We start from the raw sequence: 11649 nt of genomic DNA, 5'->3' as shown, positions 1-11649 counted from the left end.
ATGTATGTATGCTCAGGCACTCACTTGTGTCCAGCTCTTTGTGACCTTATGGACTATAGTTCACCAGGTCCCTTTGTCCATGGGATTTCCAAGGAAAGAATACTGGAGAGGGTTGCCATTTCCTTCTCCAGAGAATCTTCCCTTCCTAGGGATCGAACCTGTGTCTCCTACATTGCAGGCAGATTCTTTACTTGCTGGGCCATTGGGAAGGATGGTAATAAGCTCTATTTCTTTTTTCAAATTGGGATATAATTACTTCACAATTTTGTGTTAGTTTCTGTTGCACAATAAAGTGCATCAGCTCTGGGTGCACATATATCCCTTCCCTCTTGGCCCTCCCATCCACCCTTTCCATCCTACTCATCTACGTCACCACCGATCACCAAGCTGAGCTCCCTGAATTACACAGCAGCTTCCCGCTAGCTCTCTGACACATGGTAGTGTATATATGTCAATTTTAACCTCCCAATTCACCCCACTGTTCCCTTCTCTCCGTTGTATCTACATGTCCATTCTCTACATCTGTGTCTCTATTCCTATCCTGCAAATAGGTTCACTGTACCATTTTTCTAGATGGCATATTAAAAAGCAGAGACATTACTTTCCCAACAAAGGTTTGTCTAGTCAAAGCTATGATTTTTCCAGTAGTCATGTATGGATGTGAGAGTTGGACTATAAAGAAAGCTGAGCACTGAAGAATTGATGCTTTTGAACTGTGGTGTTGGAGAAGACTCTTGAGAGTCCCTTGGACTGCAAGGAGATCCAACCAGTCCATCCTAAAGGAAATCAGTCCTGAATATTCTCTAGAAGGACTGATGCTTGAAGCTGAAACTCCAATACTTTGGCCACCTGATTCGAAGAACTGACTCTTTGGAAAAGACCCTGATGCTGGGAAAGACTGAAGGCAGGAGGAGAAGGGGATGACAGAGGATGAGATGGTTGGATGGCATCACTGACTCGATGGAATTGAGTTTGAGCAAGCTCCAGGAGCTGGTGATGGACAGGGAAGCCTGGTATGCTGCAGTCCATGGGGTCGCAAAGAGTCCGACATGACTGAGTGACTGAACTGAACTGTACCATTTTTCTAGATTCCACATGTATGTTAATATATGATATTTGGTTTTCTCATTCTGACTTACTTCACCAAGCTCTATTTCTTATTGCATCAGTTGAAACTAGGCTTGTGGACTCTCATCATGAAAAATGAGTTGCTTTGCACCTGGAGATTTCTCTCCGTGTCTTCACCCTCCATCTTCTGACTTCTATCAGCTAAGCCACAATCACATTCTCTTTATTAAATATAAGGAAAGCATCCCTGCTTTGTCCCAGGTTTGATTCTATTATTTTAAACCAACCAAAGTATTTGCAATGTTATATTTGTCATGCTTGAAAGTGACAAGTGAAAGTCGCTCAGTCCTGTCTGACTCTTTGAGACCCCATGGACTATATTCTCATGTTTATGTGGATATAAATTCCTTCCAAGCTCAGTGGTTTGCTTAATTCCAAGGAGAAGGGGTCACTGTGAAAGAAGCAGAGGAAGGAAGAGATTTGGGCCTGGATTTGGGGGCTGGCTCCTTCCTTCACCAAGTGCTTGGCTTTTATAAGTGATTCCTCATCCCTAAGCCTCAGTTTCCTCATCTGTGAAACTGAGATCCTAACTGAGATCTCATCAGGCTGTGAAAGTTCCGTGTGTGTGCACACAATGTAGAGAGTAAGTACTCGGAATGCTTCAGTGTTGTTATGAATTCTGATCTCAGGCATCTCATGCTCCATCAGATTAAACTCATACTCTCTTTACTCTCGGTTCGGACATTTCTTCCACTTGCTTCTCCAGCCCTTTTATTGAATTTTTTATTGGGCCTATAATTTTTAATTTCCAGAAACTCTTTTATACTCTTCCCCTCTTTTTTTTTTTTCAGTACAGCTTGTTCTGTTTTTTTATGGCTGCAATACCTTCTCACATCTCTCTGAGGATATGAATTCAATCTTTCAGGGTTCTCTTCCCTTCCCTGAGTCAACTATTTCCTTCAGGGAGAATTGTTCTGTGTTTATTCTGGTCCCCTTTCTCCTGTGACCTTCTTTCCCCCCAAGGTCTGCTTCGGCCGGCCTGTTCTTATGGTTTGTCAATAAAGGACTAAACTGATGGATGAGGTGCTCTGTGGGCTTCTGCTGGTGTGTGATCATGTTTGATCTCTTGGCTTCCTCACAGATAATGTTGATGTGGGCATTCCCCGTGGGTGAGGCCTGCCAGCCCAAGGCTTGGCTTCAATCTGTAGGGTTGGTACAGACAGACAGACTGCCCCTCCCCTAAGCATAAACTCTACCCTGAGCACTAGGAACTGCAGCTAGGTTTGCCCTCCTGTTTCTTTGGAAAGCAGGACTCCAATTTCAGTCTTGGAAAAAAAAAATGAAGCTTCCGCTGGCATGTGAATGAAGAGAGCAGTGTTAGGAGGGCTGATGGCCAGCTCCTTTGTACGCACAGCTTTTAAGTCTTTTTAAGATCCATACACTCCAATGTTCAGGGTAATGTTATTTACAGCTACCAAGGTATGGAAGTAGCCTAAGTGTCCTTCAATGGATGAATGGATAAGAAAGATGTGGTTTAAATATACAATGGAATATCACTCAGCCATAAAAAAGAGGGAAATGTTGCCATTTTCAGTAACATGGATAGACTTCAAGGGCATTATGCTAAACGAAAGAAGTCAGATAGACAAATATTGTATGACATCACTTATATGTGGAATCTAAAAAAACACAAAAGACTAGTGAATAAAACAACAAAGAAGTATAATCACAGCTACAGAGAACAAACTAGTAGTTACCAGTGAGGAGAGGAAGGGGAAGGGGCAACATAGGAGTAGGGGATTTTAAAAAAGATTATTATGGGATTATGTGAAATCATGTGTGTGTGAAACCTTTGAAAATTGTAAAGCACTATAGAATTAAAACTAATAAACAGAATAAAAAGCCCCTTTTATTTATAATAATTTTAGATTTATGCAAGAGCTTCAAAGACAGCAAGATTAACCTTTCCTAGTGTTGACATCCTACATAACCATAATATAATTGTCAAAGTTAAGAAATGAACATTGGTACTTACCATTAACTAAAATCTGGGCTTTTTATTTGGAACTCACCACTTTTTCCACTAATGCCCTCTATCGGCTTCATGAGGCCATCCAGCACACCTCATTCATTTAATTGCTGTATCTCCTTAGTCTCTTGTAAGTTGTGATATTTATCAGCCTTCCTTGTCTTTTGTGGTTCTGGTACTTTGATGAGCAGGAATTTTCAGTTGAGGTCTGTCCAATGTTTTCTCATGACTCTGCTGGGGTTATGGATTTGGGGGAAGCACACTGCAGAGATGAAGTGTCCTGCTCATCATATCTGATTGGGGTACATGATATCAATAGGACTTTTTCCCTGTTATCTTTGACCACCTGGGTTAGGTGGTGTGTGTCAGGTCTCTCCACTGTAACATCCCCTCCTCCCCTTCCCACATTCTGTCTGCTTTAGAAGCGAGTCACTAGGTTCTGCCCACAGGTCCCAGGATAATTGCCATACTTTCTCTGTGATCCACTTCCCTGACCATTCTTCCTTCATGAATGAGTTGGTATCTCAGCCAAGGTTGGCACATTCTCTGGGTATTTGCACATAGAGGATACAGAATGTCTGCAGTCTTTTCCTCCATGTGCTTAATTTTTAGAATTAAGATATATGTGGGTAGTTTTTTTGACTCATCCTATATGAAAAGCTACTCTGTAGTTTGAGAAAATGCCCTAAACTGGAATCTCTCTGGGTTCTGGTTTCCACCTTTAAGATTTTGACCTTGCAGAAATCCAAGACCCAATGAGACAACATAAGCAGACTGCCTGCCCTGGGGCCTGGTGTGAGGTCCATTCTCAGTAAATGACAGTTCCCTGCTACCTGAACCATCTCAGGGCTTTCCACTTCTAACATTCTGAAGTCCCGAGATTACAGTCACCAAAGTACACGTGACTATGAGCTAATTCTTTTCATTGGATAGAATCTTAAGGCAGAAAGAAAATAAGAGACCACTATTTTTGCTGTCTCTTGCCTCTATTTGATTAATCGGAGCCAGAAAGTTTTAAGTGGGGGCCACTGCTAATAAAACTGTAATATTTCTCGCAACTCCAATGAAGTCTGTGTTTTCTTTTGTTAAGAGCTATGTGTTTTGCCAAAGCCTGTTTCCCCTTCATCTTTTCTAACAGAACTTCAACCTTGGTCATGCCTGTGTACTACTCCCATATCACGTAGAGGAAGGTGATCTCATCTGAAGCATAAGAGAGTAGATTGCTATTGGTCCAAATCAATCAGAGTGCTTCACCTGCATCCTGCACGGTGAGTGATTTAGGATGGGCCCGTGAGCCAATCTTGATTGATGAGATGTGGGGGAAAGTCCAAAGGATTCTGGGAAAGTCTTCTCCTCTGTGAGAGCAGCCACAGGAAGGTTGTATTCCTTCTCCTTGCCCTGGATGGGCCTGTATCTGGATAGGATGTGCACAGCTGTGGCCACCATCTAATGACCAAGAGGGTCAACATCCTGAAGACAGTGCCAAAACATCAAGATGTCACGGTGGAAGGATGCACAGAACCTGGGCCCTGGTGATGTACTCGATCTGTGGACCATTCTGTGCTAGAGATTTGCCATCCCCTGGTCTCCTTGTCAAGTGGGACAATACATTTTCTTGAGTAAGGTGGTTAGAGTTGAGTTTCTTCTTACCTAGAGCAGAAAGCAAACTGATACACTACATTTTTGGAAAAATCCTCCTGCAAACAAGCAACCTTTATAAAACACCTCTCTGGAGACTCTTACAGTGGTGTGCCTTAAATATCTGATGTTTTTATCTGAGAGAAAACATGTGTGTGTCTGTGTGTGTGTGAAGGGAGCAGGAATGTTGGGCAGAGGGGGAACCAGCTGACTAACAGAAGCAGAAAGGAGAAAAGGCTCAACCCAAGGCGTCCAGAGTGCACACTCTTCCCGTAAGAAGGCTGAAGGAGAGGGGAGGATGATTTTCACTAAGTGTGTATTGCATGCCAGGCAGTAGGAGCTCTAAACACATGGCTTTACTGAATTCCCAGGATAGGGCTGAGAGATTTCACGCAGCTTAAAACATAACAAAAGTCCTGCCCTTTACCACCCCAATCCAATTCTTTGACAAGTCCTCAGCTATGTCCCAAATCCACTCACTTTTCTGCATCTCCAGGGTTACCAAGTCTTAGATCTTGGACTTCTTGCTTCAATTTGAACTTTTAACAGGGCTCAACATTGAGATTTCAACAATGATCCAGTCGGTGGTTCAATGATTTCTATTATGTTCTTAAATCCTGAGCTCCCTTGAGAACTTGTGAGCTGGGGAGATGGGGAAGGGCTGATCAACAAAACATGATTCAAGTTTTTCTCATCCTGCCCAGAACACCATCCAGAACCCCTTCTTTCTCAGCCTTAATAATTAAAGTTGACTACACATGACACATGAAGTGAATTCCTGTTTAGAAAATGCCCTTGAATTGAACATAGTAGGTGGCTGTACAAATAGATTCTTAGAATTTGGACAATGCCAGGATGCAGTCTCTATGCCTGGAAAGGTCTGAGTGTTACTCACCACTCTCCCTGCAGAGCGGAAAGACTTAGCAGGTTGTGGGTGTTGGGGGATGGAGAATAAACATGAAATGCAGAGATGCTGAGAGGGAAATCCATTAATCATGTTTGTCCGTGATTACCCAGGAAGAAGCAGCTGCTTGTTATTTGTGACAGTCAGTAATTAAACATGAGAGAGGCCCCGCCATGATCTCATGTTTGAGGTCAGAAGAGGAAATGGGACAGACAGCGAACAGTGACAGGCACAGTGCGTGGGCTGACTCATCAAAGTGACAGCTAATTGCTAAGCATGGCCAGGCTGGGCGCCACGGTGGGCATGTCTGCACTCTTACATCTCCACTTAAGGCAGCTCTGTGCTGGGGGGGCAACTAGATACAGCCCACCTTGATGGAGTTCAGTCTGGATTGGGGTGGGTGAGACACATAACCATAGCTGTGCTACTGAGCTCAGGTTTGGCTGCTTGTTGCTCAAAAGCTAATAATTCTGGAGGCAAGGGTCAGTAGAAAGGAAAGGTGCTTAAATCAGAAAAGACGGCAGTCTGGGGAGAAGGTGGACTTGCGTCCAGAGGACGGCTCTGAAGACTCTGCTCAGCCATGGCAGTTTTTAAAGGGAAAAATGGGGGCAAGAATCTGAACCATCAAGGCAGGAGTTTGAGTTCTGCATCCTTCTCCACTGCATGCAGACCAGTAGACGCTCTTGCAGATGTTATCTTGCCCATGTGGTCTACTCTCAGGATTCCTTAGGGGACTGTTGCGGGGTAGAGAGCGAACCTTCTTTCCTGGATCCTTCATTCTTCTTTTTAATCTAAGGAAAGAACCAACAGGCTAGACAAGGCATGTTGTGTACTCAGGAAAGAGTAACTCGGGGGAGTTAGTTTTGCTTGCCTAGTGATCACATTCTTTCACTTAGGTTTTTAAGGTTAGAGAAGACAGCAATGGGTAAACGCTGCCGCTGCTAAGTCGCTTTGGTCGTGTCCGACTCTGTGCGACCCCATAGACGGCAGCCCACCAGCCTCCCCCATGGGATTCTCCAGGCAAGAACACTGGAGTGGGTTGCCATTTCCTTCTCCAATGCATGAAAGTGAAAAGTGAAAGTGAAATCGCTCAGTTGTGTCTGACTCTCAGCGACCCCACAGACTGCAGCCTACCAGGCTCCTTTGTCCATGGGATTTTCCAGGCAAGAGGACTGGAGTGGGGTGCCATTGCCTTCTCCATGGGTAAATGAGAAATGAGCAAAAGAGCCACTGTCAACTGGTCTAGTGTGGTAAATGTTACCAGAGTCAACCTGCCTAAAGCAGACACTATATGCAAAGGGCTCCTGGGAGCACTTGCCGCACAGAGAGGAAGAAGAAAGAAACAGAGTGACTTTCAATGATATTCAACAGGGAAGGGTCACCGACAAGGGCCTACAGTTGAGAAAAAGCCCAATAGTCAACTCATGAGGATAAAAGGACCATAGATTTCTCTGCAAATTCTTCTCCTCCGTGGGGGAGTTCATGGGGCTGGATTGCCTGTGAGCAAGACAAGGGTGCACTCTGAGTCGGCCCACCTAATGTCCGAGGTGTTTCCTGGATCAGAGGTCAGCAAACCTTTTCCCCAGAAGGGCCAGATGACAAATATTTTCAGCCTTGCAAGCCATCTGATTCATGTGGCAAATACTCGATTTTGCAGTTTGTAGTTTGAATGCAGCTGTAGACACACAGAAGCAAATGGGTGTGGCCAAGTTGGCCTGAGAACAGAAGGGTCTTGATCCTTGTTACTCCAGGCATGGTCCCTGGTCCAGTAATATTAGCATGCCCTGGAAGCTTGTTAGAATTGCAGAATCTCAGACCCCACTGGGGGCCACCTGAATTAGAATCTGCTGCTCACAAGGATTGTTCCTGAGACTTCCACATATATCACTACTGTATAGAGTGGTCGCATTTTTGTCACCTGTAGAATGGAGAGAGAATTCATATACCCAGCACATTGGGTGGTGTGAGAATTCTAAGTGTTCACAGGTTGACAATGCCAAGAGACCACTCTCCATGGATCTCTTGTGTCAGTGCATGTCTTCTAAGTGAGAAGGATGGCCCTTTTGTTCTGAAGATCTTCTCAAAGATGTTTGTGCAGCAGCTTGACTGATGGAGACCGTGCCTCCCTCGGGGCAAAGGGTTAGTGAGCTTCATGTTATAAAACATCCGGGTTCCCTGACCTTAGGGTACCTCTTGTGTAATGTACTCCACTGCATGTGCGGGGGTGCTGGCCTTCTTCAGAGTATCTTGAGGGAAATGGGACACCAAAGGACTTGCTGATGCTCTGATACTACTGTGGTTGTTCATAATAGTAATAAAGTCCTCTCATGACTCAGGAGTCTCTTGACACACCTCCCTTTCCTGAAGGAAAGGAAGTTTCCTGGATGGATCAAGGTCAAGGAACCCATCAAGTGTTCTAGGCAACTTCTCCCTTCAACTCCCTTTGCTTTTAATTCCACAAGAAAGGAGGGATGGGTAGCATTTACCTTTCCTTGGCCTCTGTCCTTGGCTGGTTCCTGGGAATCTCCTGTAGGATGCTCAAGGTCAGAAGTGCTAGGACTGTGCCCTAATTCAGAGATTCCATCCCCTGGCCATCTTCTTTCTCCCTTCTAGAGCAAGTGGCTACAGACAGGAAAATGTTTTTAACCTGGGTCACAGTAGCGTGGAAATGGTACGGAGCATCCCATCAGAGCTGGAAGCTGGCTGCTGTGCCCCCAAGAAGATTCTCTTCCAGGTGCTTTTACTGGTAGAGGACAGAGTCTCCTTGTAGGAACAAGTGGCAGGGTGACTCCAGAATCCCTACAGAGCAGGGACTCAGGATACCAGTCTGGAGGGATAGGAGATTTGCTTTAAAACTGCTTTTGTTTAGCAAGCACCTTCTGCTTAGCTAAAGAGCACCTTTATGGGGTGATTTTGTGATTCTAAGAGAGAATGGGAAGGTCTCCCAAGCCCACCCTGTGGGGTCACCGCTCTGTAATAGAAAGTTCATGAAGTTTGAACTTCAGCAGACAGTTCAAATCTTGACTCTACCACCAACTAGGTAAGTGGCCTCAGGCAAATTATAGGTCCTCCAAAGAGTTTGTTTTGCTCATCTCTAAAATGCACATACTGCATAGAATTAAAATCGTGTCAAGTTCCCAGCAGAAAGTGGGCCTGGAATAAGCTCTGGCCTCTCTTGGGACTCCTGGGGGAGAAGCAGGCTGGAGCTCTGCCCACTGGGTTCCCTCCATGCCTGATCTTTGTTGTGGCTTCTGGGAAGGTCACAGAGATGGAGGGCTTACAAAGAGGGTAGGTGATGGAGACAGTTGTCTGCAGAGCCAGCTTGGACAGTTTGTGGGAAGAGCTTCATAAGGTGGGAAGAGATGCCTTGCTTGGTGAGAACTATTCAACCAGAGCCCCAAAGCTGACCTTCATAACTGCTGCTTGAGAAAGGCAGAGCAGGAATTGCCAGGCCCTGCTCATGGGTGCAGAAACTGACATTCAACAATGTAACATGCTGAGAGCCTGCCAGTGGTTCCACACAGTGAATGGTGGGGCTGTGATTTGAAGCCAAGTCTCCCACCCCAAAACATCTCTTGCTGGGCCAGTATCAGACTGGGTGGGCTTGTGCCCACTCCAGAGAGGACCAGTGTGTCCAGTGGGGAGCAGCCTCCCAGCCATCATTGGAGACGTGGGGATGTGGAAACCACTGCCTGCTTTCTGTGCAGGCTGAGGACCCTGGAAAGAGAAGTGAACCAACTTATGATGGGAACTGAGGTGAGTCTGATGGATGGGGGTCCCTAAAGGAAGCTGAAAGATAAGACCTGACAAGGGGGCTGGGGGGGTCAGGAGGCGGGGACCCAGGGACAGTCTGTCACTGCATGACACCTTCCCAGGACCAGTCACATCTTGTACTTTCAGAAGGTGAGGGAGGAGGCTGAAGGGCAAGAACTGAGTTGCTGGCAGCTCAAGAGCTCTGCGTTGGAACCACCATTAAAAGAGCTGATTATGACAAGTCCGAACTGTGTCTCTACGGGCTGGAAAGAGAGAAAGGGGTGGACGCCAATGTTCTGGCAGAAGTCTGGAGGTCATGGTTCACAGTGGCCAGGAACCATGTTGGTCAACACAGCAGAGAAGTGACAACAGCTGTGGGCACCGAGGCTTCATAGGGACTCCCCTTTTCCGCACTAGTGGGGAGGGGCCCTTCTGGTTAACGTGAAAGTACTTTGTGGTCACTCAAGCAAATCTGAGTCAATTCTGGACAATATAATGACTAATTCTGTTAGTAAGTGGGAAGGGACTTCAAGCATGTGGCTTAGAGTTTACTATTACTACGAAAGTGAAAGTGAAAGTCACTCAGTCATGTCTGATTCTTTGCAACCCCATGGACTATACAGTCCATGGAATTTTCCAGGCCAGAATACTAGAGTGGGTAGCCTTTCCCTTCTCCAGGGGATCTTCCCAACCCAGGGATCGAACCCAGGTCTCCCTCATTGCAGGCGGATTCTTTACCAGTTGAGCCACAAGGGAAGCCCAAGAATACTGGAGTGGGTAGCCTCTCCCTTCTCCAGTGGATCTTCCTGACTCAGGAATTGAACTGGGGTCTCCTGCATTGCAGGCAGATTCTTTACCAACTGAGCTATGAGGGAAGCCCATTACTTTTACTATAAATGTGAGTAATTTTTACTTACTGGCACGAGAAGACTGAAGTATATTTCAACGGAGATGGGAAAGCACTGTCAGTGTTACCAGTTTACAGCTTGTCCCTCTGTGCCTAAATCTCAAATCATCAGCTGACTCCTCATGCAAGTTCTTGGGCACATATTTCTTTTATTGGGTTGCTTTCCTGGCAACTGGCCTGGGGCTCTGCACTCTGGGAATCGAGGTTTGGATGAAACTTGAAACTTGAAAACTGAAACTTGAAACTCAGGTGATTTGTCTCTAAAGGGGATGGGAGAGTGACTGGGCATTTCACTGGTGGGTCTGGGAGAGGCAGCTTCTGGGAAACCACTGGGACAGGGAGATTAAAAAAAAAAAAAAAAAAGGCCTGGGAGATGGCAGTGGGGCCAGATAGGTTGCTGCCAAAAGCAAGCTTCACCCACTTGGAGAGTTTGTGTTGGACTTGCTTTTATCTCATCCATCCCCAATTTATTAGCTGTTGTTGGTTAGTCACTAACTTGTGTCCTCCCCTTTTGCGACCCCATGGACTGTAGCCCACCAGGCTCCTCTGTCCATGGGATTCTCCAGGTAAGAATACTGGAGTGGGTTGCCATTTCCTTCCCCAGGGAATCTTCCTGACCCAAGGATCAAACCCAGCTCTACCTACATTTGCAGGTGGATTCTTTACCACTGAGCCATCTGGGGAGCCCCAATAAATGATTGCCTCCTGTGAAACAGGTGCTTTCAGGACTGCACATGGGAAGTGTGAGGAGGTAGGCACGAGAGCCTGACCTCTCTTAGGAGTCTGGTGAAAAAGAGGGTGAGTCATGGTTGAAGGTAACCCTGTCATGCAGTTGGCAAGATCAGAGCTGTAAGAAAGTCACAGAAAATGTGTGAGGCGGTGTGTGGGGAAGATGATATCTGACTTGGGTCAGGGCTGCCATGAGACCCAGGAGGCATCACGGAGGGGGTGGAGTTGGCCCATGAAAGTCACGTATTTTGAGATGCCAATGTCGAGATGGGGGCTGAAAAGGGTCCCAGGTAGCACAGGCAAGTCGGCAAAAGCAGGGAGGCGGCAAGTTTAGGAATCTAACGGTAGAGCAGATACTGCTCATCTGCACCCATGTGTGTGCTGTCAAGGCCGTCCTGGTGGCTCAGAGGTCAAAGCGTCTGCCTGCAATGCGGGAGACCCGGGCTCGATCCCTGGGTTGGGAAGATCCCCTGGAGAAGGAAATGGTAACCCACTCCAGTATTCTTGCCTGGAGAATCCCATGGACAGAGGAGCCTGGGAGGCTACAGTCCACGGGGTCACAAAGAGTCGGACACGACTGAGCGGCATTTGAGTGGTAATTTGAGGAAACTTTAAGAGTGT

The sequence above is a fragment of the Odocoileus virginianus genome, chromosome 29 (genome assembly GCF_023699985.2).
Source record: "Odocoileus virginianus isolate 20LAN1187 ecotype Illinois chromosome 29, Ovbor_1.2, whole genome shotgun sequence".
Taxonomy (NCBI): Eukaryota; Metazoa; Chordata; class Mammalia; order Artiodactyla; family Cervidae; genus Odocoileus; species Odocoileus virginianus.
Note: the sequence above shows the minus strand (reverse complement) of the source record.